At 35.3% G+C, this 24,853-nt stretch overlaps 1 long non-coding RNA gene and 1 pseudogene across 1 annotated transcript; both read right to left on the bottom strand.

Annotated features, from left to right (window-relative positions):
- Nucleotides 1-632: 632 nt before the first annotated feature.
- On the bottom strand, nt 633-9,789 carry LOC115980785 (annotated as a pseudogene).
- On the bottom strand, nt 4,318-6,352 carry LOC115982464. The gene is made up of 3 exons (XR_004089627.1): nt 6,240-6,352; nt 5,117-5,206; nt 4,318-4,365 (listed from the first exon to the last, which is right to left on the bottom strand). It is a non-coding gene; the product is annotated as an uncharacterized LOC115982464 (long non-coding RNA).
- Nucleotides 9,790-24,853: the final 15,064 nt, after the last annotated feature.

Below are 24,853 nucleotides of genomic sequence, written 5' to 3'. Positions count from 1 at the left end.
GAAATTGCAAGCTCCTTCTTTGTGTCTTTAAAGTTACTTGTTGTTTCAAGTCAATCTGCCGACCACAAAACTGATCTCTTGGTCACTCCAAGGCTTCATGAAGATTATCTTGATCTCTACGGTCTCAAACAACACTAGTGATGATATATGTGTTTTGAAATAAAGAACCTCTTAATGATAATCAATGGAAGAGCTAGGAAAACAAAATAAAGAATTCTAAATGTTTTCTTTGTTCACCATTGTCTTCTTCCTTCTCATGAGATTAGGGTTGAAATAAGTTTTAAATACAAAATTACAAATACGGTTTGGGCTTGAGATGGCTACAAACACAACCTTTGAAGAAAATAATAGAATTTCCACAACATGGTCTCGGTTTACTGAGAGTCTACCAGGGGTTATGCTTAGATCACCATTCTCACATGACCAAAGTCTTCAGTCTTGCACAGTGAACAAAAGTTTTAGCCACCAAGCCTCATTACAACCATTCATATCACAAAGTACAATACCTAAAATAAAAACTTTCATTGAATTAGCCAACATATATTAAAATCGTATAAACCCTTTTCAAAAGCTTACATTAATGATGCACACATGCTTTCAAATTCATTAAATTTTTTGAATAATCATACATATTAAACTATAACTGAAGCTAACTCCACATTAGCATTGCCTATATGTGAAAGAGGTATGCTTGGGCCAGTTGACAAAGACGGATTAGTAGAGCAATTACTACATGAACATTGCTTATGATCTTTTGACCACATGAGACTAGATGATGTATTGGTGAATTTACATTGATGCATTGGAGGCCCAAAATACATCGGCACTGGTAACTTTGATGGAAGGTTGGGCAAAGGAGCTTCAAACTTAAGAACCTGTATTATTTGCCTTGTAGAGGGCCTAATAGTGGGATCAGGATGACAACACCATAATCCAATTACCATCAAACGCTTTACTTGCCCAGCATCAAATTCCATACTCAATCCCTTATCAACGGCTTCAGGGAGTTGGCCTTTTCCATAGAGGTCCCACACCCACTCTATAAGACTTACCTTGCTGGTCTCTGCTTGTGGTTGGATTGGCTTTCTTCCACATGCGATTTCAAGGGAAACCACCCCAAAACTATAACAATCAGATCCTTAGAAGCTTTTCCAGTGATAAAACACTCTGGAGCTAGGTAGCCCATGGTGCTTGCCAAGACAGTAGTTTGTGAGCCCAACTCATGGTCTACAAGTCTTGCAAGACCAAAATCATCAAGTTTGGCATTGAAATTTGAATCCAACATGATATTGCTAGACTTTATATCTCTGTGCATGACACATTGTTCCCACTCTTCGTGAAGGTATAACAATGCCAATCCTTGGGCTATTTTATACCTTATTGGCCATGTTAGTGTAGTCTTTTTTCCAAACAGATGAGAATCAAGGCTTCCATTTGGCATGTACTCATACACAAGAAGTAACTCATGCTGTTCATGGCACCAACCAATGAGTTGAACCAAATTCCTATGTCTTAAACGACTAATGATCTTCACTTCTGACATGTACTCCTTTTTTCCCTGCTTTGACTCTTTTGAAACCCTCTTAACCGCAATTTCTATATTGGACTCACTTAAAAAACCCTTGTAAACGCCTCCGAATCCTCCCTCCCCACTACAACAAATCTAACTTTTTTCAAGGGTCAAAACCCTTAAAAAAAGTAACCCTTAAAAAAAGTATTAAAATGCCTTGAAAAAAATTATTTCAAGAGTCCAACTGACCCTTGATGACCTTTGAAACATATACCGTCGAAAAAGAAATTTTGATGGCCTTCGTGGCCCTTAAAACAAGTGCTCTAATCTTATTTTGAGGGTCAAGAGACCCTTAAATAACCTTTTACCAAGGTTTAAAAGATTTATATTTACCACCCTTGATAAATAAGGTCATTTAAGGGGTCCCTTGACCCTCAAAATAAGATTTTATTTTATTAAAAAAAAAAAAAACCACAATCATGCAAAAAAAAGCAAATATATATATATATATATATATATTGCTACAATTACACACAAAAATTCACAATTATTGAGATGATATGCTATGATATTGTTGTATAGTAAAAGTAGTATATCGCTACAATTACACTTTCTTTGATCTCTAAACTCAAACCTGCAAATTAACAGATTAGGGGCTGCATACAAACTGCCAATATGTCAATTATTGTTTAAGAGAAAAGATATCAACAACCACAATTTGTACAAAGACCAAATCTATCCAAGAGTAAAAAGTTTTGATACATTTTATTCTTCATCATCATCTCCAAAGCAAGAAACATTATGACTTGATTTTGATTTACCTGCACAGATACATGTATTGGCCAATTAAGGATAGAAATTTCGAAGAAACTAAAAATTTATGATAACAGCACAGTTAACCAAGGAACAAAACAACAATAAAATATAGTCATTTAAGAAGATATAAGCTGACTCATACGGTGGAACTTAAGAACATAACTAAGTAGCCAATAAGAGAAATTACTCATACAGTGGACAAAGATTCATGTAGGACAACTTATAAGGATTAAAATGGCAGAGCTTACTTCCAATAGTGTACTTGCTTTGCAAATCCTGTGAAAAAGAAAAATGAAGACAGAGACACTATCAGATTATTTTGATCTTTTAACTTTTAATTCAATGAAATGATTTCTTTAAAAATTCACATTTAGTATGGCAGCACTCTCAGGATAAGCAACTCAACCATGGCAAGATTTAAATCAATGAGATAGCCTTTATTTAGCTTTCAAGAGAAGATGAAGTTCCCAAGCTTAACATCTCTGTGAACCACTCAATGCAATTACAAAATAAAGACCTTTACAGCTAGGCATTTTTTGAGACTTCTCCAAATGTACAATTGTAGGAGTATCTTACCTGCTTATGCAAACATGCAAGGGCCCTAAACAGACAATAACCAAATACCTACAAAAAATATTTTCTTAGGATTGACAGGCCACTGGACAGTTAGTTGGAAAGGGGAAGACTTAATCAGCATAAGAAATAAAATAGGACAGGCAAAAACAGTTAAGTAAAAGGAAATGAGTGTTAAAAAAGCACAGCCCCAAACATTTACACCAGGAAAATGGCTAAAATAATAATAGGCAAATCATTTGAAGAATAGTTAACCTGTCAGGATCAATGGTAAGTACAACGACATTCGGTAGAATCCGAGTTGCAATCTCAGTGACGTCATAATAAGCATTGGTGGCTCATAGAGCCATGGTCCCTGGCACAATAAAATTTTGAATTGGTCCATAAACTAATTGGTACAACAACATTGGAGTTAATCAACATCCAACATTTAAAGAATTGAAGATGGAAGATAAAATGCATAATTTTTTATTAACAAAACATAGAAATATTTTTAATGCCAAGAACTTCATGAATAATGAGGTGAAAGAGTTGCCACAGACAAATATCATAGAGTTCTGATACCTGCTCCTCAGGCAGGCGAGAAAGTATCACGCAATGCATGAACAGTAAATGCATTAATCAAAACTCTCTTCCTTGTTTGCATTGTAGATATGAACCCATCAGTTGAAACTCACAAAAGGAACATTTAGCAAAATATGCTTATGATGACCAATTAGGCCATAATGAAAAAAGGAAGAAAGCATGACATTTGAGAACAAGCATATCAAACAAGAATATCAAGTTACTCAGGATGCCAATGAATCAATAGAATCCGAAATTGCTGATACTAACCCCTTCATTTAGGTGACTTGCAATATTCCCAAGTAAAATGGTAGTATTTGTTCTGATTGCTAGCTCTTCATCAACCTGTAAGATTTACAAAACTGAGAAACCTATTGAACATAAAAGAAAAAGAAAAAGAAGTCATCGACAACTAAGGGTCCGTTTGGATACAACTGAAATCTGAAAACTGAAAAACACTATAGCAAAATAATTTTTAAATGTGTGAATAGTATCGTAGGACCCATTTTTAATGAAAAAATTGCTAAAAAGTTAATTTGTGGGTCTGTGAACAGTACACGATGTGCACTAATTGGTTGGAAAAAGTTAGAAAAGTCAAACTTTGTGGCTACTGTTCATTGAACAGTGCATGAACAGTAGCCGCAAGTCTCAAAAACGCGTGGATAAAAAAAAAAGGAAAAACACAGACGCGCTGGAAATTAGCGCAATCCAAACGTACTCTAAATCAATATAGGCATTTAATGATCAATAAAACCAACTTAAGTCATTAAACAGGAAGTCTAAAATATGAGTGAATAACCAGCTCTTTATAGGCTCCACTTCTCCAAACAAATGGTTGAAACTATTACCTGCAACTTTGAGAGATACTTTAATAATGACCCTGAAATAGTACGTTGAGAAAGCTGCAATGACAAGTGAAATAGGAACACCATTTAGAAAGGAGTTAAAAAAACACAAATAATTAGCTTGAAACAACAATTCGTTGAGCATGGGTAAGAAATACTGAACATCCTCTGCCATTTTGGCTTCCATTTAGGGTCATATTCTCCATCAAATCACAAAGTATCATGTCTTTTTAGTTCCTTGACCTTTCTTTCTCTGTATTCTTTCTCATCCTTGAAGTGAATTCAACTTAATTCAAACCACTCTAATTTAGGCATGAACCAAGCAAGTTAGAGGACATTCATCTTGTAAGACATGGTGCAAGACAGCTTGCAAAGGGTGGCCAAACTGTATGGTGCCCCACCAAGAAAAAGACAGAAGCCTAAGAGTCATTAAAATAGGTATGCCAATAAGCTATAATTCAAATGACACTACCTCTCACAAGAATGGAAGGAGAGTGAAGTTGTGGGTTCAAAACCTACAACATGTTTTGTACAGCAACAAAGCCTTAGTCCCAAAACTCAGCTTCGAATCTTCAACAAACTAATTAGACTAATGTAACAAATCAACACTTATTATTTCTGCACTTTTTAAATGCAATTCATTATTCCTTCTCAAAAAATTCAACACTAACTACCAGAATTACTATAGTATATGCCTCATATATTAAAGGGCTCTCATCAAAATCAACATTGGTTTTTATCAATAAATCCATTACACAGAAAACAAAGGAAACAGGAGTCCTAAAACCAGAAAATATGATGCACAAACCTTAGGAGCCAGAGTAAGCATGGATTTAAGAGTCAATTCACGAAGGAAAGCAGATGTGTCAGGGATCCTGGTAGCAACATGATGGTAAACCTAGTTGTAAACACCAAATGGAATTTTAGAATTTCCACACTGCTAAAACAATAGATAATAGAAGAAAAGTAATTAGAATTTGCATGATTGTAAAAGACATTAAAATCATTTGTATCATTGACCGCATACTTGTAAGTACATTTTTGTACGGCATTAATCCATAGTAATTAATTTTAATGTTAAGGTAAAGGAATGCTTCACGAAAACTTGGAAGTCATCATTTAAATGTCAAATTGCCCATATCTGCAATCAAAATTTTAACTCAGATGGAAGGTCTTATTCCTGTTACCAACATACTCAAATGGTGAATTTTCTAGCACTACAGGAAGTTTTACAAGTTTATAATCCATCAATATGATGCATTGACACCATGCCATAACTACACTGAGTTAATACTTTCAAGTCAGACATAAACATCTTATCAAAAATGCAGGCTCTGTATTCAATGGAACAGAACAATAACAAATATAAGGGAAAAATAGATTGCCAATTCCAAGCTACATAACTTGAAAATGAATTTATAAACTTCATAAGCTCTAGTAAGTTTTATAAACAAAATGAGTGTAAAAAATCTCTGCAATGTAAAGAAGCTGAACAGAGCATTGAATTGCAATGACCCAAACCAAGTAAAAATTAAATTGATACTATTGATAAACCAATGCTCGTTTCCACAGGAAACCTAAAATTAACAAACACAGCAACACAAAAAAACCTCATAGATCCAACCCATACTTAAATTGATATTAGTGAAATACTACACCATTAACACTTACCAACTCCTTTTTAAGCATTTCTTCAATATAATATGTTCAAACCATAATTCAGATTCCAAAGGACTGGTATGTAATTCCATTTCCAAAGTATCCAACCCCTAGCCCCAAATTATATTATTGGCGAGGAAGAGAAATATCAGTGGAGAGAATGAGAGAGAGAAAACAAGAGAGAATACCAAAAAATTCTTTGCAAAGTTCTACTAGGTAATTTCCAAATTCAATTTTTTTTTCTCGAGAAACAAATAGAGAGAGAGAGAAACCTGTAATCGGACAAAAGGGCGGAGGAGAAAGCTCTGACTATCAACGGCAGGTCCTCGTCGGAGATAGGATCGTCGACCATTGCGCCTCAACCTATCGTCAGACGTGATAGAAATTAGGGTTTCCAAGTTGCCGATCGGCAATTGACACCGAATATTCACCGATGAGCCACAAAACTCTCCGAGCTTCACTATTAACTCAATAAGAACAACAAGAAAAAAAAAATTTTTGATTAATTATTCACAAAAAACCAAACGAATTCACAAAAATCGAATCTGAAAATGGAAGAGCACACAAACCTGTGAAAGAAATAGAGCGATCGACGGTGAGGACCCGTGTCAGGCCACCGGCGTAATGAAGAGTGCCATCAGTGTAGCGAGGGAGGATTTTCCCGCCATAACTGTAGAGCAATTTGATGGTCTCTGTGTTTTTGTTGTTGTTGGACTCCATGAAAGTTTTTGAAAGTGAGAGAGAGAGAGAGAGAGAGAGAGAGAGAGAGAATTTTCTAAGAGAGTGAGCAAAGACTTTATTTGAAAATTGGTTTTCTGAATTCTGAGTTTGAGGGAGACACAGAGACTTTATTTCGAGGGTTGAAATATTTGGATATCTTTTATTAAGGGTTGTGTTAGAATTTCGTTGAAAAATGTAAAAATTTGGAGGCAGCAATTACACGGGATTTTAGTTTTTTAGTTTATTTCAAGGGTTTTAATGACCATGGTAACAAGATTAGTCAGATTTTAATTAACGCGCCAGTTTGTTAGCGTTTGTTGCAATCATTTTCAGTGAACCCTTGGAAAAAGTGGGTTGAAACAAGTCATGTTTTTTGTAGTGCCCCGAGCTTCCCTCCTTCAGCAAAGTAGTTTGTTGCATGAAGAAGTTCACGGAAAATGAACCTCCTTGGCCCAGTTCCTTTTTCATATTCGTCATCTATATAGTCATCAACATCAAAATTTTCTGCATTCCCCTCGGCCTTTTTTCTCCAACAAATAAACCAAAGTAGATCTAAAGAACAACTCACTACACCCAACCTCACAGCTAACCCAATCCCCAAACCCAATTTTTTTTTCCCTGTTCCCACCTCCCTTGTTGTTTGGTTGTGTAAGCCCAACTTCCAAAGTTGAATTGAATGACCAAGAACATATTAAATTTGTCTCTGTAAAATTACCTGTACTCGCGGAGAAACCAACACCTACCCATTCTGGTAAAATTGTTGTCAAATTAACAATGTTAGAGATATATATTAGACATATTAGCCCAATGTAATAGGCCCAACCCATTCCTGCTTGTACTAGTAGTCTAGGGTTTAGTCGCCTATATATACTCATGTTAGGGTTCATTGTAACACAAGAAGTTATTGTACTATACTTTTATACATAATAAAGATGTAGCCCTTAAGGGATTCCTCCGTGGATGTAGGCCGTCAAGGCTGAACCACGTAACCCTCGTGTTCTCAGTGTTCCTCTTCTATGCTTCCTCTTCCGCATCTATTCTAGCATACACAACATGATATAACACATCGCGTTGCTAATATTTAACATGGTATCAGAGCCAAACTTCGTTCTTGGCATCAAACAAATATCTCTAACAGACAAAGAAGATTCTTATGTGCACACTGCCATCAACAGTCATATGCTTGTCGGCTGGATCTAGACACCACGGCATATCGCAGCCACTATGGCTCTCACTGCTGTGTCCAGATCTTCAAACCCAAGCAATCAGCGTCTCTCCCTACCAGATCTGCGCAAATCAAAGCCTCGCCTGATGAAACCAACACCACAGACGTGCTCCAAGATCTCCCGCGACCAAAACCCAGAAATCCGGTCACCCGAAGCCTTGCCACGCGCCTCCACGCGCAACAGAAGCCTAAGGAAAATCTCCCACGCGCCGCCATTGATTCCTGACTTCTAGATCGTCTGCTGGGCTCACGCGCCACCCTATCGGCCTCCTTGTCCGCCGATCTACGAAACCTGCGATTCCGGCCCGCATCCGAGATTACACGCGCCCTCACGCGCCGTCATGATTTTGGCATATGCTTCACGCGCCGGCGACGCCTTCACGCGCCATACACACGCCGGAAACTACAGCTGACGTCATCGGATGACGTCATCACTCCACGTCAGCAGCCACACAAGCACGTCCACGTCAGCAGTGTCGTCTCGTCAGCACCACGTCACCTGGCTGACCGTTGACCCGGATCGACCCGACCCGGACCACCCGGATCTGACCCGTGAGCAATTTGACTGTTGACTTTGACTCTGGAATAGTTGACTTTGACTTTGACTTTGACTTTTGCGTTGACTTTTGATCAAAAGTCAAAATTTCCAAAAGGGCTTATCTTGCTCAGTTTTTCGCGTAGATTCCGATTTTGGGCTCCATTTCTGCATTTGAGACTCCGAAATTAGTCAATTGGCACATTCTTCATTGTGGTTTCTTCAAAGGCATTATTCAAGGCATCTCCAAGTGATCTTCTCATGCTTATCCAATCTCAAGCCTTCATCAAGCTTCCGCCTAGAGTTTGAGGGAGGGTGTTAGAGATATATATTAGACATATTAGCCCAATGTAATAGGCCCAACCCATTCCTGCTTGTACTATTAGTCTAGGGTTTAGTCGCCTATATATACTCATGTTAGGGTTCATTGTAACACAGGAAGTTATTGTACTATACTTTTATACATAATAAAGATGTAGCCCTTAAGGGATTCCTCCGTGGATGTAGGCCGTCAAGGCTGAACCACGTAACCCTCGTGTTCTCAGTGTTCCTCTTCTATGCTTCCTCTTCCGCATCTATTCTAGCATACACAACATGATATAACACATCGCGTTGCTAATATTTAACAAACAATAACTGAAACGCTAGAATTCTCGCCAAAGACTAGATTATCAGCATCATTAAGGAACACGCTAAGATTTTGAGTTTTTGAGTTATAACTTACCCATGCATACACTGTTGACCCATTCTTAATGCTAGATGGCCATGTGACACTTGTGTTTGAGACAATGGAATTGACATCGATTCCTACATGATTATCACTTGGATGATCACGAAATTCAGTGTTTTTGAAAGTGTCAAACTCAACTGCTACAATTTGATTTTGAGTGACATCGAGAGCGGATTCATTAATAAACAGTCCAAGAAATGCGCCACTTGAATTGTGGTTATCAGAAAACTCATAATCAAATGGTGCGATGAATAAGGCGATCCCATCAGCGGACACTCCTTTATTAACAGGTTGAATGATGAAGTAGAAGTGAGTGGTGAAGTCCATAACTGTAAGCCTCCCTGTGCTATTATCCCAAAGGTGCACTGGTTTATTATAATAGGCACGACCAGCACTAAAGTAGCTGGGCTCTGCGAGCTGGATAGTACCATCTGGTTTTATGGATGCATCACGTTTAACGGTAATGTTTTCTTTGTTGAAACTAGTGAAGTTGAAGGAAATTGACATTGCAAGGGGAAGTAGCAACAAGAAGAAGAAGAGAAGCTGTTTGAGAAGAGATTGGAGTTTTTGACTTTGAAAATGGCAAGAAGGTAGTTTGTTGGAGAGAGCCATGACTGAAGTTGAATACAGGGAAGAGCCGTGTGCTATTTCTAATCCTTTATATATATATTTTTCTTTTTCTTTTTTTTCAGAAAAAAAAAATGTTTGTAGTTTGATGATTGAATGGCCTCACGTTAAATTGTCCTAAGTCAATATTTGCTAGGTCCACATAAAGTATAAAGTTATATAATGCCAATGGTAGGTAAAAAACTAATGTAATTGATGGTTCAAAGAAAACTAATAATAAATTATTATCTAAGAGTTATTGTAAAATTATTATGAAAATGTTATGACTGTAATATTACTCAATTACAATCTTTTTTTCAAAAAAAAAAAAAGAACAATTACAAAGTCTAGCACCCAAATTTGAATTTATTGAATTGGTTATTATGACTATATTTAGGGTGACAATTCGTGTTCGTTTGTTGAGTTCGTGTCATGTAAACTCATGAGGTATATCTGACTATATAGGTCAACACTAATTTGATATATTTATTAAATGGATCAAGATTCTTCAATCCTAACACAATTCATTTATTAAACGGATCAATCGTGTTGACTTGTTTATTAGATTTTTTTAAAATGAAAAAACAAACAAATAAATATTTTTAATATAAAATTCAGAACTAATGAGTAATTGTATCACAAATAATCATTCAAAACTAAATCATATCTCAATACCACAAATAATTAATCACAATATGTCAAAGAAAATAAACCAAAACAACTAATAAGTTTATATACCTAGGGTTTGAAGGGTATATTGGTAAATTTTTGTAAGGTTAAATTTATTCAATCATGTGTTAGCTTTATTTCGTACCAAATTTACTTGTAATTTAGCAATTAGATACCCTGTATTTAGGTGGGAATTATGTAAGGGTAGTGTGTGAAAGAGTGTGAAGAAAACACAAGATGTGTGCAATTCAAAGGAGTCTCGCAGTTGGATCTCATGACTGGCAAGTCACTAGAATGGCACACGTGTGAAGCATGCAGGGGGAGTTGAAGCGTCTCGATAGCTGGAGTACTATAAGACAAAATTTCTAGTCTGGCCAGACAGTTAACTCGCAACTCAAACTCGCGACTCGTTCCAGTCGCGAGCTCGAGTCTCCAGAATGCCCTGTTTGTTGAAAACTAACCTTTCGCATTCCTCATACACCTTACTATAAATACTCTTATACCCACGAAATGTAGAAAACTTCTAGAGAGAATTTTGAGAGAGAAACCCTAGAGAAAAACAAGATTGACTCATTCACAATCTTCATCATTTGATTCTCCAAATTTCTTTATCCTCACCCTCTTCATTGACATATCCTTGAGAGGTACATTTAGTCAAATCTTTATCTCACTATACCCATATTAGTGAAGAGGTATTTTGGTGCTTGGGAAGCAGTTCAGAAGGGACCAATTCATTTTGGTTGATGCAATGGGCTATTGCGGGATTCGGTAAGCTAGAGAAGATAAGGTTCGGCATAACCCTATTGGAGCAAGAAGCTTGGAGGGTTTAGGTGCATTGGGTAGATTAGAATTGGAGGGTCTTTTGCTATTCATGTATCCCAACTTCATTCTCTAGTAGATTATTGACCGCTTGGAGGGTGGCGAAGAGGTTTTTTGCCGAGTACTTCAATTTCCTCTTCGATAACACATCATCGTGTTATCTTTGTGTTTGCATCTTCTTCCCTTTCTCTTTACCTTTTAATTACTACTGTGTTGGTTATTAATTTTGGTTTAGAGTGTGTTACCAATTTGGTTATAACTTATATTTCATTTTCCGCACATATATTGTTTAATTATAAGCTCGTGTTGGTAATTTTATATTTGGAGGTCTAATCGTTCATTGGTGTTTTACACACTATTTGAACTTTCAATTTTCGTTTAATTAAATTTGGTATTGACCGGCGGACACAACACCCTCTTGCCACAGGACCAAACCCTTCTATGTTGTTGCACCACAAATACACACTGACAGTCTGACACACACACGTCCAGTGGTAGATCTTATTTTCTTAGAATGAACCCATGACGCACTGGCTTGAAACAAATTTAAATGATTGTTGCCTTTTCTTTTTTTTCTTTTTTGAACTATTGTTACTTTTTTTTCTACTTTTCTATACTGCTATTCCCCACATCTTTATATGTTTGACGTTAGAAATATCATAAATTTCAAGTCAAAAGGAAAAAAAAAAAAGAAAAAAAAGAAATCAAGGAACAAGGATTAGAAAAATCTTATTTTAAAGTCACAAATATATTAATCTTCGAGATGAATACCGAAACTCATATCCATCAATATTAATCATGAAGAATGGTATAATTAAGATTCAGAATGAGGAATTACTCTTTTTCTCAAAAAATGAAAAAAGAAAAAAAGAATGAGACTAAAAAGTGTTTTTTCAAGATCTAGCACAAAGTCAATGCCAATAATTCTCCGCCATGACTAAAACATTACTCTCTTATTTAGCAAGAGAATTAAATTAGGGAAAAATATTTCACCCTTTGGATAATCAGTTTAGTAGGATGGAGAAAAACTCTTTTTTTTTTTTTTTTTTGAGAAGGAAATTTGGTACTTAAAAGGCAATAGAGGTAGAAAATTTCCTGAAGATAGACTGGTTAATTTATAGAAATTAGCTTATGTGCATGAATCAAATTATTGGACATATAAAGCCTATTTTTTTTTGTCTGACAGAGCAAAAGAATTAAAGGAACAAACCCATAAACATTTCATGGTAATAGATGGTAAAAGGTTATTTGTTACTCTCTTACCAATTAGCTACACACCAACAGCAAATCAAAACCGAAACACTGAAGATTTGCTAGAAGAAATGAATTAAAAGAATAAAAAAAAAAAAAAAAAAAAATCTTCATGTGCCATATGAGTTATCTTTACTAGCTAGTAGAGAATATTGAAGTATTAAGTAGATGGATGAAAGCAAGAGCCCCAACTCTTTACCCTCATTAGAGGGAGAAGAATATCACAACCTCATCAACTAAATGGAGGATTAAGAGATCTGTACAAACACAAAGTTTGGTAGATCCTTATAAACAACAAAGTTCGGGGCATGATAAGTGGATGCTTTGTAATTTTTTTATTTAATAAAATCTTTCTTTTCAGCACCAAAAAAAAAAAAAAAAAAAAGTGGCATCTCATTATCTTGAAAAGGAAAAGTTAGGACACCTGACCTGTATTATATGTTTATGAATTATTTTTCGTTAAAGATAATCATGCACGCATCTTTGAATTTAGGGACCATATATTGTACCTAATTAGCACGTGATTCATTCATATCTTGGTAGAAATGGTAGATTAATTTTACTATTTTATAGTCTTCTTTTAGACCCCTTTCTTTTTTCTTCTTCTTCTTTCTTGTCGGGTTATTTATTTATTATTTTTTGTGTGTATCTTGTCCTGATGCATCTACTTTTTTTGTGGTGGTCTTCTTTTAGACCTTGATTTCTATTTAAGAGATGTAAATTCATTTTGTTTTCTCTCTGTGTTTGTGTTTGCGTTACTATTAACGTTGTACAAGGGAAGGCTTCAAAGCAGGCGTGTCAAAATGAGCCCTACAAGGAGCTGTAATTTCTATCATCCTATTCCTACCTACCTTCGTGCACATGTTTTTTCCTTTGTTAAAAGAGCTTTTATGCGTTAGATACTTTTGATAAAGTTAGAAAAAGTGATCAACACCACATGAACAAAAAAACACAAGTCGACTCAAGTGACTTTGTATGAGAGGAAGCTTCAAAGCAAGGGTGCCACTGCCAAGAGGAGGTCCACAATGAACCGATAATTTTTATCATTCTACATAACTTAATAATTTTTCCTTCACTATTATTAAAATACATTTTGTTTTTCACTTTTAAGCAAAAATGGTAAGAGATGTGACCGGTCGTGGAAATTCTATCTTCTAGGGCATGGAATGGAACTATGGAAGCATAGGTATAGGTTAAAAATATACCCTATGCACCCTCTTGCCAGCCATATTGTAGATTATCTTGTAATCGCTAATTATTGTGGACAATTTACTTAGAATCTTAGATGGCGGAATGAAAATTTATCCATTTTAATCTTGATGTATAACCATCTAATTATTCGTTTCACACTGTTATTGTTCACCTGTTTGGCTGTTTGGTGGAATGATGGAAAATGAGAGGATGGAGAAGATTAAGTTTCCATACTTTTTTTTTTTTTTTGAGTAGAAAGATAGAAAATTGAGAGGATATAATAGTTGTTTCTTTGTTTCTTTCCTTTTCTTGTTAGGAAAGAAAAATGGGAGGAATGAAACAATGATTTGTAGCAAATTATTATTTTATCCCTTTATATGAGTAGCATTCTAACCAAACACACTCTTATATACACAAAAGTGTGTTTTATTGGAGTTATTAAAATCACAAGGTGTGCATGCTGCACTCAAATCAAATAGGCCTTGTAATGGAACTTTTGCAATCAATCACAAAGTGTCATGTGCTATTTGGTGGGTCTCGGTGACATTATTTAGATACCAATGGAAATATTCCAAGTCTTTTTAAATAAAAATTACAAAGAATATTTAAGAGCCTATCACACGTCAACACGTGTTAATTTAAATGATATAAGCAGTCTAATTAAAAACAGTCTTGTGTTATTTTAAATTAGAATTCTTTGGCTAATAAAAAAAAAATGCTATGTTTTCCTTAGAGAACAAGACATAAAGTCCCTCCATTTAATCATGACACATGTTGCCAATGAAAGCCAATAGCTTGTCTTCAAATCTCCTCAAGACACCTCAAACACATCCAGAAGTCTTGAAACTCTGCTAGAATCAAGCTCTAAAGCTTCCAAAGAACTTCAACCTTCAAATACGAAGAACATTTAAAGCAAAAATCTTTCAAATCATCTTTCTAGATCTCAAAGTTCACTACAATCAAGCTCAAAAGCCTCTAGAAAATCCAAGAGACTACAAATTAGTGAAACTCTACAGATTCAAGCCTCTAAAGTCCTGAAGAACTTTTGACACAAATCCTTGAGTGCAAAGAACATTCATCCAAATCATTCTTCCAAGTCTCAAAGTTCTACTAGAATCAAGTTTCAAAACCTCTAGAACTTCAAAGATTTTGATCCATAGAAGTTTCATTGAATTCAAGCTTTAAAGTCCCAAAGAACATCTACGACAAAATCTTCAAAGAGCAAGAACATTTGAAGAACAAATGAAGAACACGAATAACTCAAAAAATAAGAAATCTCTAACAAGCACATGGCTAGAGATTCATCACAATTTCGTTCCAAAGACCCTTCAATCTACTTTCCAATCCAAGTAGAGGACATCTTGTGATTGAATCAAGACTACATCAATGTAATACTTTAGTGCCTCGCCCTAAAGAGAAGCTTGATAAATGTCAACTGAGGGAAATTGAAGTATTCTTGATAGTTTGAAGATAATCAAAACTCAAAACTATTCAAAACTACTTTGAAAATGATGCTGAAAAATGACATTTTCTCACCATTTTGCTAGTATTTCTTGAACCACGAAAAATTTTTGAGTACAATTTTTTAATTGGAAAGTAGACATTCAGGGCTTCAAAATTGAACAAAAATTTGACCCAATTTGAATATAAATGAGTGAGATATATCCATTTCAAGTTAAGAAATGTAGATTTCAGCATAGGTTGTGCATGCACCTCAAAGTTTTGTGCACAAGCCAGGCTGCATACAAACCAAGCTAAAATTTAGAGAATATTAATAGGGATATTAGGAACTTCCCCGATGCTTCTCTATCCTATGGAACCATAGATCTTGTTACTCTTCTAGTTTTATCTCTATTCTTCACCCTCTAGTTTAGTAACTTAACCATTGGAGCCTTGTTGACCAACCCCTAGGTTAGTGAGGGTCGAAGCAATATCTCTCTTTCTTAGTAAGGTGTCTTTGATATTGCAAGGATGTTCACCACTTTTTGGTCATTACAGAAGCCCTTTTTACATTTTCGTCTATTCTCTAAAGTTACACTCACTTATAAAAACTAAAATCAAATTTTCAAACTCGCACCGATACCTAATCAATTCCAAGCCTTGCTTTTGAAATGACAAGTATCTTTGGCAAAGGCAACAAAATGGCATGTTATACTTGATAAATAGATGAGGTTATTATTAGTAGAGGCCTGTAAACACAAAACCTCAAATTTGAAAATCGTTGAGTTCTAAGACTTTAGGTTTAAATGTATTAGAACTTCAATTTGTAATGTTGGCAAACCATGATCAAAACGTTTAGCCTTGTTTTAGACTTGTTCAAAGTATGTTTAAGTGTAAAATTTGAATCGAGTGTACAGCAGGATTTACTGTGTAAATCTGCCGGGCTCGATCTATCGAAATTTAGACTTGATCGATCAAAGCTCGTACAGATTGTTTTTCTGCAGAATTTTCCAACTCAGTCTAAACCCGTTTGACGTATAGGGTTTTATGTTTTGCCCTAGGTATAAAAAGGAAAACCCTAGCCACGTTTTTATGTTGTTGTAATTGTTATTTATGCTGTGTATGTGAATCTCTTGTGAGATCTAGAAGTGTTTGCCTTCATATATACTTAGGGTTATCAAGAATCAAGATTTATGTCAAGAGCTTGATGATCATTCAGTTGCTGCATTAAGAGCTTAAAGATACATATGTGGGAGTGCTTATACTTGCTGTGGATCTGAGAAAGAAGTAATTCATGGACTCGAAACTGTCACGTGGTCGTGGTAGTAAGTTTCCTACTCGAGGTAGCAATAGGATGTTAGTAGTCTAAGTCGCTATTGTGTAAATTTCAATTCTTTCATAGTGGATCTGTTTTACCTTGAGGATAACTAGGTTAAATCCTCCCCAGGTTTTTTACCGGTTTGGTTTTCCTGAATTATCATATCATTGTGTTCTTTATTTTCTGCACTGTTCAATGATATGATTTATCTATGTTAACCTAGATCTGCATAATTTACCTAAGTTAATCACTTGGCTAAATGACTAGGCTAATCCGGTTGTGTTTAAGGGGTCTAAAAACGTACAAGTGGTATCAGAGCGGGTTAGCTCTAGTGTTTAGATCCTTTGATCTAAGAGTTGATCCTTGACCTTTGTTGTCATGGAACACGGTCACTCTCTTATTACTCCACCTCACTTTGATCTAATTTACTCTTTGTTGCTTTTGGTCTCTTTGTTTTTCTAGGATTTGCATTGCATAACATTCATGCACTTCATTCTAGGTTGTTTTTGTTATTTCTTTTCAATTAAAAAAAAAAAAAAAAAAAAAAAAAAAAAGGGAAAAGGAAAGCAAAATGTGCTTTGAATTATTTTTCTTGGATTTGAAATCAAGGTTAGCCACTTTATTTTTACATAACAAGTCTATGTACCATGTTTATCTTAGCTGAGCTTATTTATTTCACTTTACTAGTTTGATCTTTGTAGTGCATGTTGTGTGGGAAGATGTTTATAGTTTTTGATCACTTTGTTTTGATCATGAAGTCACATGCCTTTGATTGTTGGACTTGAACTTATTGAGCAAGGTATAAATAACCATCTCACCACTGTTTACTAACCAATCATGAACATCTTAGTGCATATCATAAGATTTTGTGCTCGAGAAAGTGTAACACATGCACAAAAAGAACATAAGGTGTCGCCTCAATTTAAATGCTAAAATCGGTGTGTACATTATTGGACTCTAATTAATTCAATCATTTAAAATTAGTGTGTACATTATTTTGGCTATTTTTAATAAGTTTCTGATCAAATAAAATTGGTGTGTACAATATGAGGCAAATCAATAAACTTACATGATTGCAAGCTTGTTTTTTAGGAGATGTGAGAGTTATGTGATGTAACTCTTTAGATGATAGTCTCTTTCAAACTTATGTGATGAATTTTGTAGAAATTGTGCTTGATCACTATTCACATATCATCTCACATGTATCTCAAGTTTTTACTAGTTGCACACACTACACAAGTTACTCTTTGCTAAACTTTGTACATGTTATTGTGTGTGATCTTGTTTTGGCCATCCAAGATTAAAAATTCCTTGATTTTAATGCCAAATGTGTTTGAAGTTTGTGAATTTAAGGAAAATTGATTGAAAGTCTTATTTTTGGGAGATCTGGGTTCAATACAAGTGTTTTTGAAAAGCATTTCATCTCATACTCATGCATTCTCTTCATAAAATACTATGCTTTGAGGAGTTTTTGCATAAAATTGCTCTGTTTTTCAAAAAATTATTTTTTCCAGATTTTTTATCGATCGAACCTGTTTTTCGACCTATCAAAATTGCAATTAAAATTTTGTTTTGAATCTGCCTGGTTCGATCGCTGCTCGATTGCTTCTGGATCGATTGAATGCAATTTTCGATCAATCGAAAATCGCATAGAGAGTTTTTTAAAATCTTGAGTTTTCACATGTTTTATCACTATTCAAACATTTTCAAAAACTCTTTCTCTCTCTCTTCAACCGGTCAAAGATTCAAAGAAATTTTTTGTCGTTTTCCTTCAAACTTTTTGCAAGGTTTTTGTCTTCTAAGGCCAGTAAGACTCTTTTGCCCCTCCTTTTTCATTTATTTTCATGTTTCATGCATATTTTTCATGCATTTTGGGGAAATTTTGAACCTACGAAAATTTGGGGATTTTGGTGATTTCAATCTTTTCTTTCTAAATTGATCAATGGGATTTTGTTATGGGATGATATTAACATGATCTTTGTGATTTAATTTGATCAATTTGATGAATTGGGAAAATTTGATTTTTCTAGGGGTTGAAACTACCCGAATTGGGGATTTTGTTCAATTGAGCATTAATTGATGAAATTGGCTTGTTTGTTTGATTGATTTGATCATTATATTCTGTTATCTAACTTGTGCAATGATCAATTGGTCAATTTGTTGAGTTTTTTGAAAGTGGGTTTTCAAAATTTGGGGTTTTTGATATAAACTCTATGCTCAAGCCAATTTTGTGGTTTTAAAGTGCAATTGAACTTATTCTCACTACATTAGAGCATGCATCATGTGTAGATATTGTTCATGCATCGTATAGATTGTGATTTTCTATATTATTTCTGTTCTAACTTGTAGTTTGCCCTTGGGTTTTTCTTGTTTTTGTCTTTTTTGTCTCTAATCTGTCTTTCCTTTATGATCTTTAGCATCATGTATAGGAAGACTAGAGCTAATGGGAAATCCTCCTCTTCTTCTATCCCCACCTTTAATAGTGAAAGGTTCCTTAGTGAGAAAAACCAGGAAACTTATGAGAAGCTGAACATTCGTAGGAATGTATGGGTTGAGAGGAAGGTTGTGTTAGATGAGTTAGATGGTGAGATTCAGAGAAACTTTGAGCGTAGGGGTTGGCTTCCTTTGTTGGACATTTCACATCCCCCTCCGACTGCCTTGATCAGAGAGTTCTACTCGAACCTCTCTGTCCACTCCTATGATTCCAACACTCTGGTGAGAAGTTGGATACCGGGTGAAGAGTACACCATTACTCCTTCGGTAGTGGCCGATGCTCTTAGGATACCACTGGTCCAGCATCCTATTTATCCTTACGATGAGTCTCCTCCCTTTGATGACATTATGTCATATCTTACTGAGACTTTTATCCAGTGGGGTTTTGATCCTCGGATCACCTCTCATGAGTTGACCAAGATTCATTATCTCTTTTTCCGGATTTCTTGCCATTCCATCTGGCTTATCTCTCATCTGCACACCATTCCTTTGGAGAGATGTGCATTTTTGTATGCACTTGTCACGGACGCTTCTATGAGTTTTCCTCATCTTTTCATTCGTTCTTTGATTGAGGTTTATAGGAGTAGTTCTACTGCTCATGGTCTTTTCTTTCCCCTTTTTATTCATCAGATTTTGTTACATCTAGGATTAGATGAGTTTTCAACGTCTGAGCCTGTTCATATTATAGCTCCTATAGGTGCCACCTTCCTTAGGCAGAGGGCTGCTCAAATGTGAGCTAGCTCTAAACATCCTAGAGTAGATTCTTCCTCTTTAGGTGCACCTCCTCCTCCTTCTACTTCAGGTGATCCGGCTGCAGATGCTTACGTTGATCCGACCGTGTTGCTGCTCCTCCACCTTCTGCTTCGGATGTTTCTAGCATTCATCGTGATTTGGACACTGTCATGACCGTTCAGGCGGCTCATGGTCAGCTATTGATGGACGTGCTTACCAAGCTTCAGACTTTGAGAGCAAATTTGACAAGTTTTAGATGGTCACCTCCATTACCTCCTTTTGATGATAAGTGAGTGCCCTTTGGCAATTCGTCACAAAAAGGGGGAGTACATATGTAGAGGAGATTTTGTTGATAGGGGCAGATTTTTTTTTGTTATTGTTGTCTTGGAGTTGTGGAGCTTTAGATTGTATATAGGTGCTTCATCATTTATTTGTATTTTTTTTTTTTTTTGGCTCGTGATGTATTGTGTTTTATTTGAGTTGTCTATGATAGGGGGAGATACTTTGATGTATTTATATATGTTTCTTGTTTCACATTGTTTATTGATTTATATTTATGAGGTTATTCATGATATATGTCTTTGTTTTTATGTTATGTGAAATCAAGAAGTTATTTTTGTTTTACTTGTATTTTCCACACATGCGTTTATGTGTTTGTTAAGTGTTACAGGAATATACAGGTTGATTCAGTCGTGCTGCTGTTTACACTTGCAACTGATAGATAGTAGTTAGGTTGAATTTGTTTTGCTGGGCAATGCTTTTGTAATGAGCTATTTTTGTAACTTTGAGCACTTTATCTAGTTTGTGTTTTGTCACGGATTGCCAAAGGGGGAGTTTGTTGGGTTCTAAGATTTTAGGTTTAAATGTATTAGAACTTCAATTTGTAATGTTGACAAACCATGATCAAAACGTTTAGTCTTGTTTTAGACTTGCTCAAAATATGTTTAAGTGTAAAGTTGGAATCGAGTGTACTGTAGGATTTACTGTGTAAATCTGCTTGGCTTGATCAATCAAAAATTAGACTTGATCGATCGAAGCTCATGCAGATTGTTTTTTTGCAGAATTTTCCATGAAAAGGCTGGCCCATTTGAGACACTCTCCCTTTATAGCCTTAAGCAAACAACCTAAGTGGGAAAAAAGAAAGGCTACTGAAGGACAATCAACCCTAACAGAAGAGTAATCTACCATGGAAGAACAAAAAAAGAAACAAGAGCATGAAGAACTTACCAGGGAACACAGAATAGAGAAAGGAAGCTTGAAGGAGAGATAAACCCTAAAATGAAAACTGAACAAAGAAAGATTACAAAGGAAAGGAAGTAGGAGGGAAAAATGTGAAATAAGTGAACAAAACATACGCATGAAAACCGAGAAATGTCTGCATGTCGAACGCATCCTGACCGTACACATGGCACTCAACTGGTCAAACATCAACTCATCATAAATGCATAGTACACTGAATACGAAGCGTCAGACGAATGTGTTCTCATCTCATCTAAACAAACGAAAATTCAAACAAGGGAGCAACTGATGAGTCAGAAAGTTACGGTCGTCACTAAGCTGAAACTGTCACTAACCAAGAGACGATGTTACGCATTTATTACGCTCATTGATAACAAAGCATAACGGACAAAGCAACGGTTAGAGAATGAGCTGTGAACTCTAGACAAAGATTTTGTAACGTACTAGTCGTTGGGCATAAATATAGCAATTCATTGCCCATTTATGAGGCATACAACTATAAAAGAAAGAGCAACAGAATTGAAAGGTACACACAAAATATTCTACAAAAATCACTCTCCAGTCAATTCTCTCTAAAATCTTTCTCCCTTACTGACTTAAGTATCGGAGGTGGTTTGGCTAACGCCACACTAGCGTGTTACTCTTCCACCCAATTCATTTTTTGTAGGTTTTCCTCCAACAGAGACGACCCCAATTACAGCTTTGTCCATCCATTACGACAAGGAACTCAACTGCTGATTTTTTTTATCATTAGTGACCATCAGAAAACTTATAATCAGATGGTGTGATGAAGAAGGCAAGCCCATCAGCTGGGGGAGTAGTAGTAGTATTTTCAATAATGAAGGAAAGGCGAGTAGTGAAGTCTATAACTATACACCTCCCTGTGCTATTATCCAAAAGGTGCATTGCTTTATTATATAAAGCACGACCAGCACTGAAGGTGTTTGGCACTGTGAGCTGGATACGACCTTGTGGGTCTATCGGGTCTATGCGTGCATCATGTTGAAGGCTAATGTTATCTTTGCTAGAACTAGTGAAGTGGAAGGAAATTGAGATTGCAAGGGGAAGTAGCAACAAAAAGAAGAAGAGAAGAGATTGGATTTTTTGAGTTTCAGAAAAGCAAGAAGCTGGTATGTTGGAGAGAGCCATGATTGAACCTGAATACAGAGAAGAGTCTTGTGCTTAGAGCATTCCCATTAAGGATGCTAAAAATGCTAAAAAGCTAAATTTAGCACCAACACACAAAAACACTCATTACATCAAAGATCTCATACTTCAAATATTTTTACACTGAGCTACAGTGAGCTGTTATATCTAGCATCTCACTGTAGCTGTTATAATAAAACAATATTAAGTTATTCCCATCTCTTTTTTTTATCTTTCTTTTGCTTTTCTCCCTCTCCGTGTCTCACTTCACTTCTCCCTCTCATCTTCTCTCTATCTCTTCTCTGTATCATCTTCTTCCTTTCCCTTTCTTCTATCTTTTTTCTACTTCTTTTGCTATGGCGGAAAATATCTCTCTTTTCCTATTGTGTGTATGATTTTTGGTTGATTTGGGTTTGAAAGGTTGGATTTTGTGGTGGTTATTGGTTTGATTTTGGCTTGTGGGCACTATGGCGGTGGTGGATAGGTGGTAGTCACGGTGGTGGTTATGTTTTTTTTTTTTCAATGGATTGATTTATGGCGGTTGTGGATGGGGTTCATAGTGGTGGCAGGTGGTGGGTGGGTGAGTGGGTTTTGGGTTATGGTGGTTGATGGTGGGTGGGTATGGTTTGTGGTGGTGGTGGCTAATGGTGGGTTGATTTTGGGTTAGGGTTTACGATGATGGCATGTGGGTGGGTGAGTGGGTTTTGGTTTGTAGTGGTTGATAGTAGGTGGGTGTGGTTTGTAGTGATGGTGGTTAGTGGCGGGTTGATTTTGGGTTAGGATTTACAGCTGTGGCAAGTGGGTGGGTGATGGTGGCTAGTGGTCATGAGTTTGCTGGGTTGAGAAGAAAAAAGGTGACTTTGTTGATGATTTTGGTTCAGAGAAGAGAGGGAGAGATGGGTTTGTGTTTTGGTTTTGAGTTTGTTTTTGTCTGATTTTGGTGGTTTGGGATTGAGGTTGTGGGTGGTGGTGGGTGTGGGTGTCGGTGTGGGCGGTGGTGGCTGGCGGCAGTGGCAGTGGGTTGGGTTTTGTAGTAGGTTTGTGGGTAATGGAAGAAATGAGATGAAAGTATGAATAAAAATAATTATATATATATATATATATATATAATTATTTTTATTCATACTTTCATATATATATATATTATTGAAATGGTAAAAAATATAAAACTTTTGATGTTAGGTGTATTATAAAATGTGATGTTAAAATAGATAAAGTAGTGTTTTGAGATGCTAAATGCTATATTTTTTTAGCATTCTTTGATGTGAATGCTCTTAGAGTGCTCTATATAGTATTTCTAATAATTTTTTTCCCTTATTAAATGTTTGTAGTTTGACAATTTGAATGCCTTTCCCTTGCGTTAAATTGATCTAGTCAATATTTACCAGGTCTACCAAATTACAAAGTCCAGTACCCAATTTTGAATTTTTTTTTTCCACAAATTTGAATTAATTGGCTTTTGATTAGCAGGTTGACCTAAATCACCATGTGAACAAATCAAACTAACCTCCGTAGAAATTAGAATCCTCCCGGGCGAAAAAGAGAAATTAGAATCTTCGATTGGGGTCCTGTGTGACGTTTAAACAAATACTAACGCTTGGATCCTAAGTCACGTACATGCATGATTGTTGCCTTTTCTACTTTGCTATACATCAACATCTATATATCTTTTGTTTGACATTATTTTTTTCCTTGAATATATATGCTTGACATTAAGTATCATAAATTTCAAAGTCTTATAAATCAATACATTACTTTTCTCCCATAAACAATTATTAATAACAAAATTTAAAAAATATATATATATATATATATTTTTAGAAACAAACACACACACAAAAGGGAGAGAAAAAGATTTTCTAACACAAAGGCACACCAAAAATATTAAAACTACTACCAAGTTTTTATTACAAAAAATTAAACCTGATAATAAATGTAATTTCTGCCATATCATTGATATCAACATAATAAATAAATTCCTTAATAACTTTTTTGCATTGTGTTTTTATTTTTTTGGGAGAGTTTCAATCTATGGCTTTCGCTTTTGATGATAACTCTTAATTATCAGAGCGAAACACCAGTTGGTTTTTGGTGTAGATAGAGATTAAATTTCAGATGTCTTATTCAACCATCATAGATTTTATCATTTGAGCTAACTAGAACCCACTTTTTGCGTTGTGTTTAAATGTTAAAAACATAATTTTTCAAAGGTTATATGCAGTAAAATTTATAATATCCAATGTATAATTCGTAACTAATTGAAACATTTATTTATTATATTATAAATAGACAACAATCTCATTCATTACTACCATAATATGTAAATTCGTAGCAGTAAAATTGCTATTAGTTTTAGCATTTTCTAGAATATATACACATATACATACACATGCACAATAAAAGCTTTCAATTTTTATATTGGCTCTATAAAAGCATTCGATTTTAGCATTTTCTAAAATATATACAAACACGCACAATAAAAGCATTTTCTAGAATATATATACACATATACATACACAATAGAAGCTCTCATTTGTGGTGTTGTGTAAGTTTTTGAAAGTCAATATACTTTCTATATCATCGTTATAAAATATTGGCTTAAAATTTTTATACTACAGAAGCATTTTCTACAAATATGTATATTTTGGACACCATAACTTAATTAACCTAAAATTCAATTAAGTGCTTTAATTTCAATTTTATTTAATTCAATTTTCTAACTTTCAACTTTATTCAATTCAATCCTCCTATTAGTTTTGCAAAATTGCACTA

The sequence above is a fragment of the Quercus lobata genome, chromosome 3 (genome assembly GCF_001633185.2).
Source record: "Quercus lobata isolate SW786 chromosome 3, ValleyOak3.0 Primary Assembly, whole genome shotgun sequence".
In the NCBI taxonomy this organism is placed as follows: domain Eukaryota; kingdom Viridiplantae; phylum Streptophyta; class Magnoliopsida; order Fagales; family Fagaceae; genus Quercus; species Quercus lobata.
This window is presented reverse-complemented; position numbering and strand designations above follow the sequence as displayed.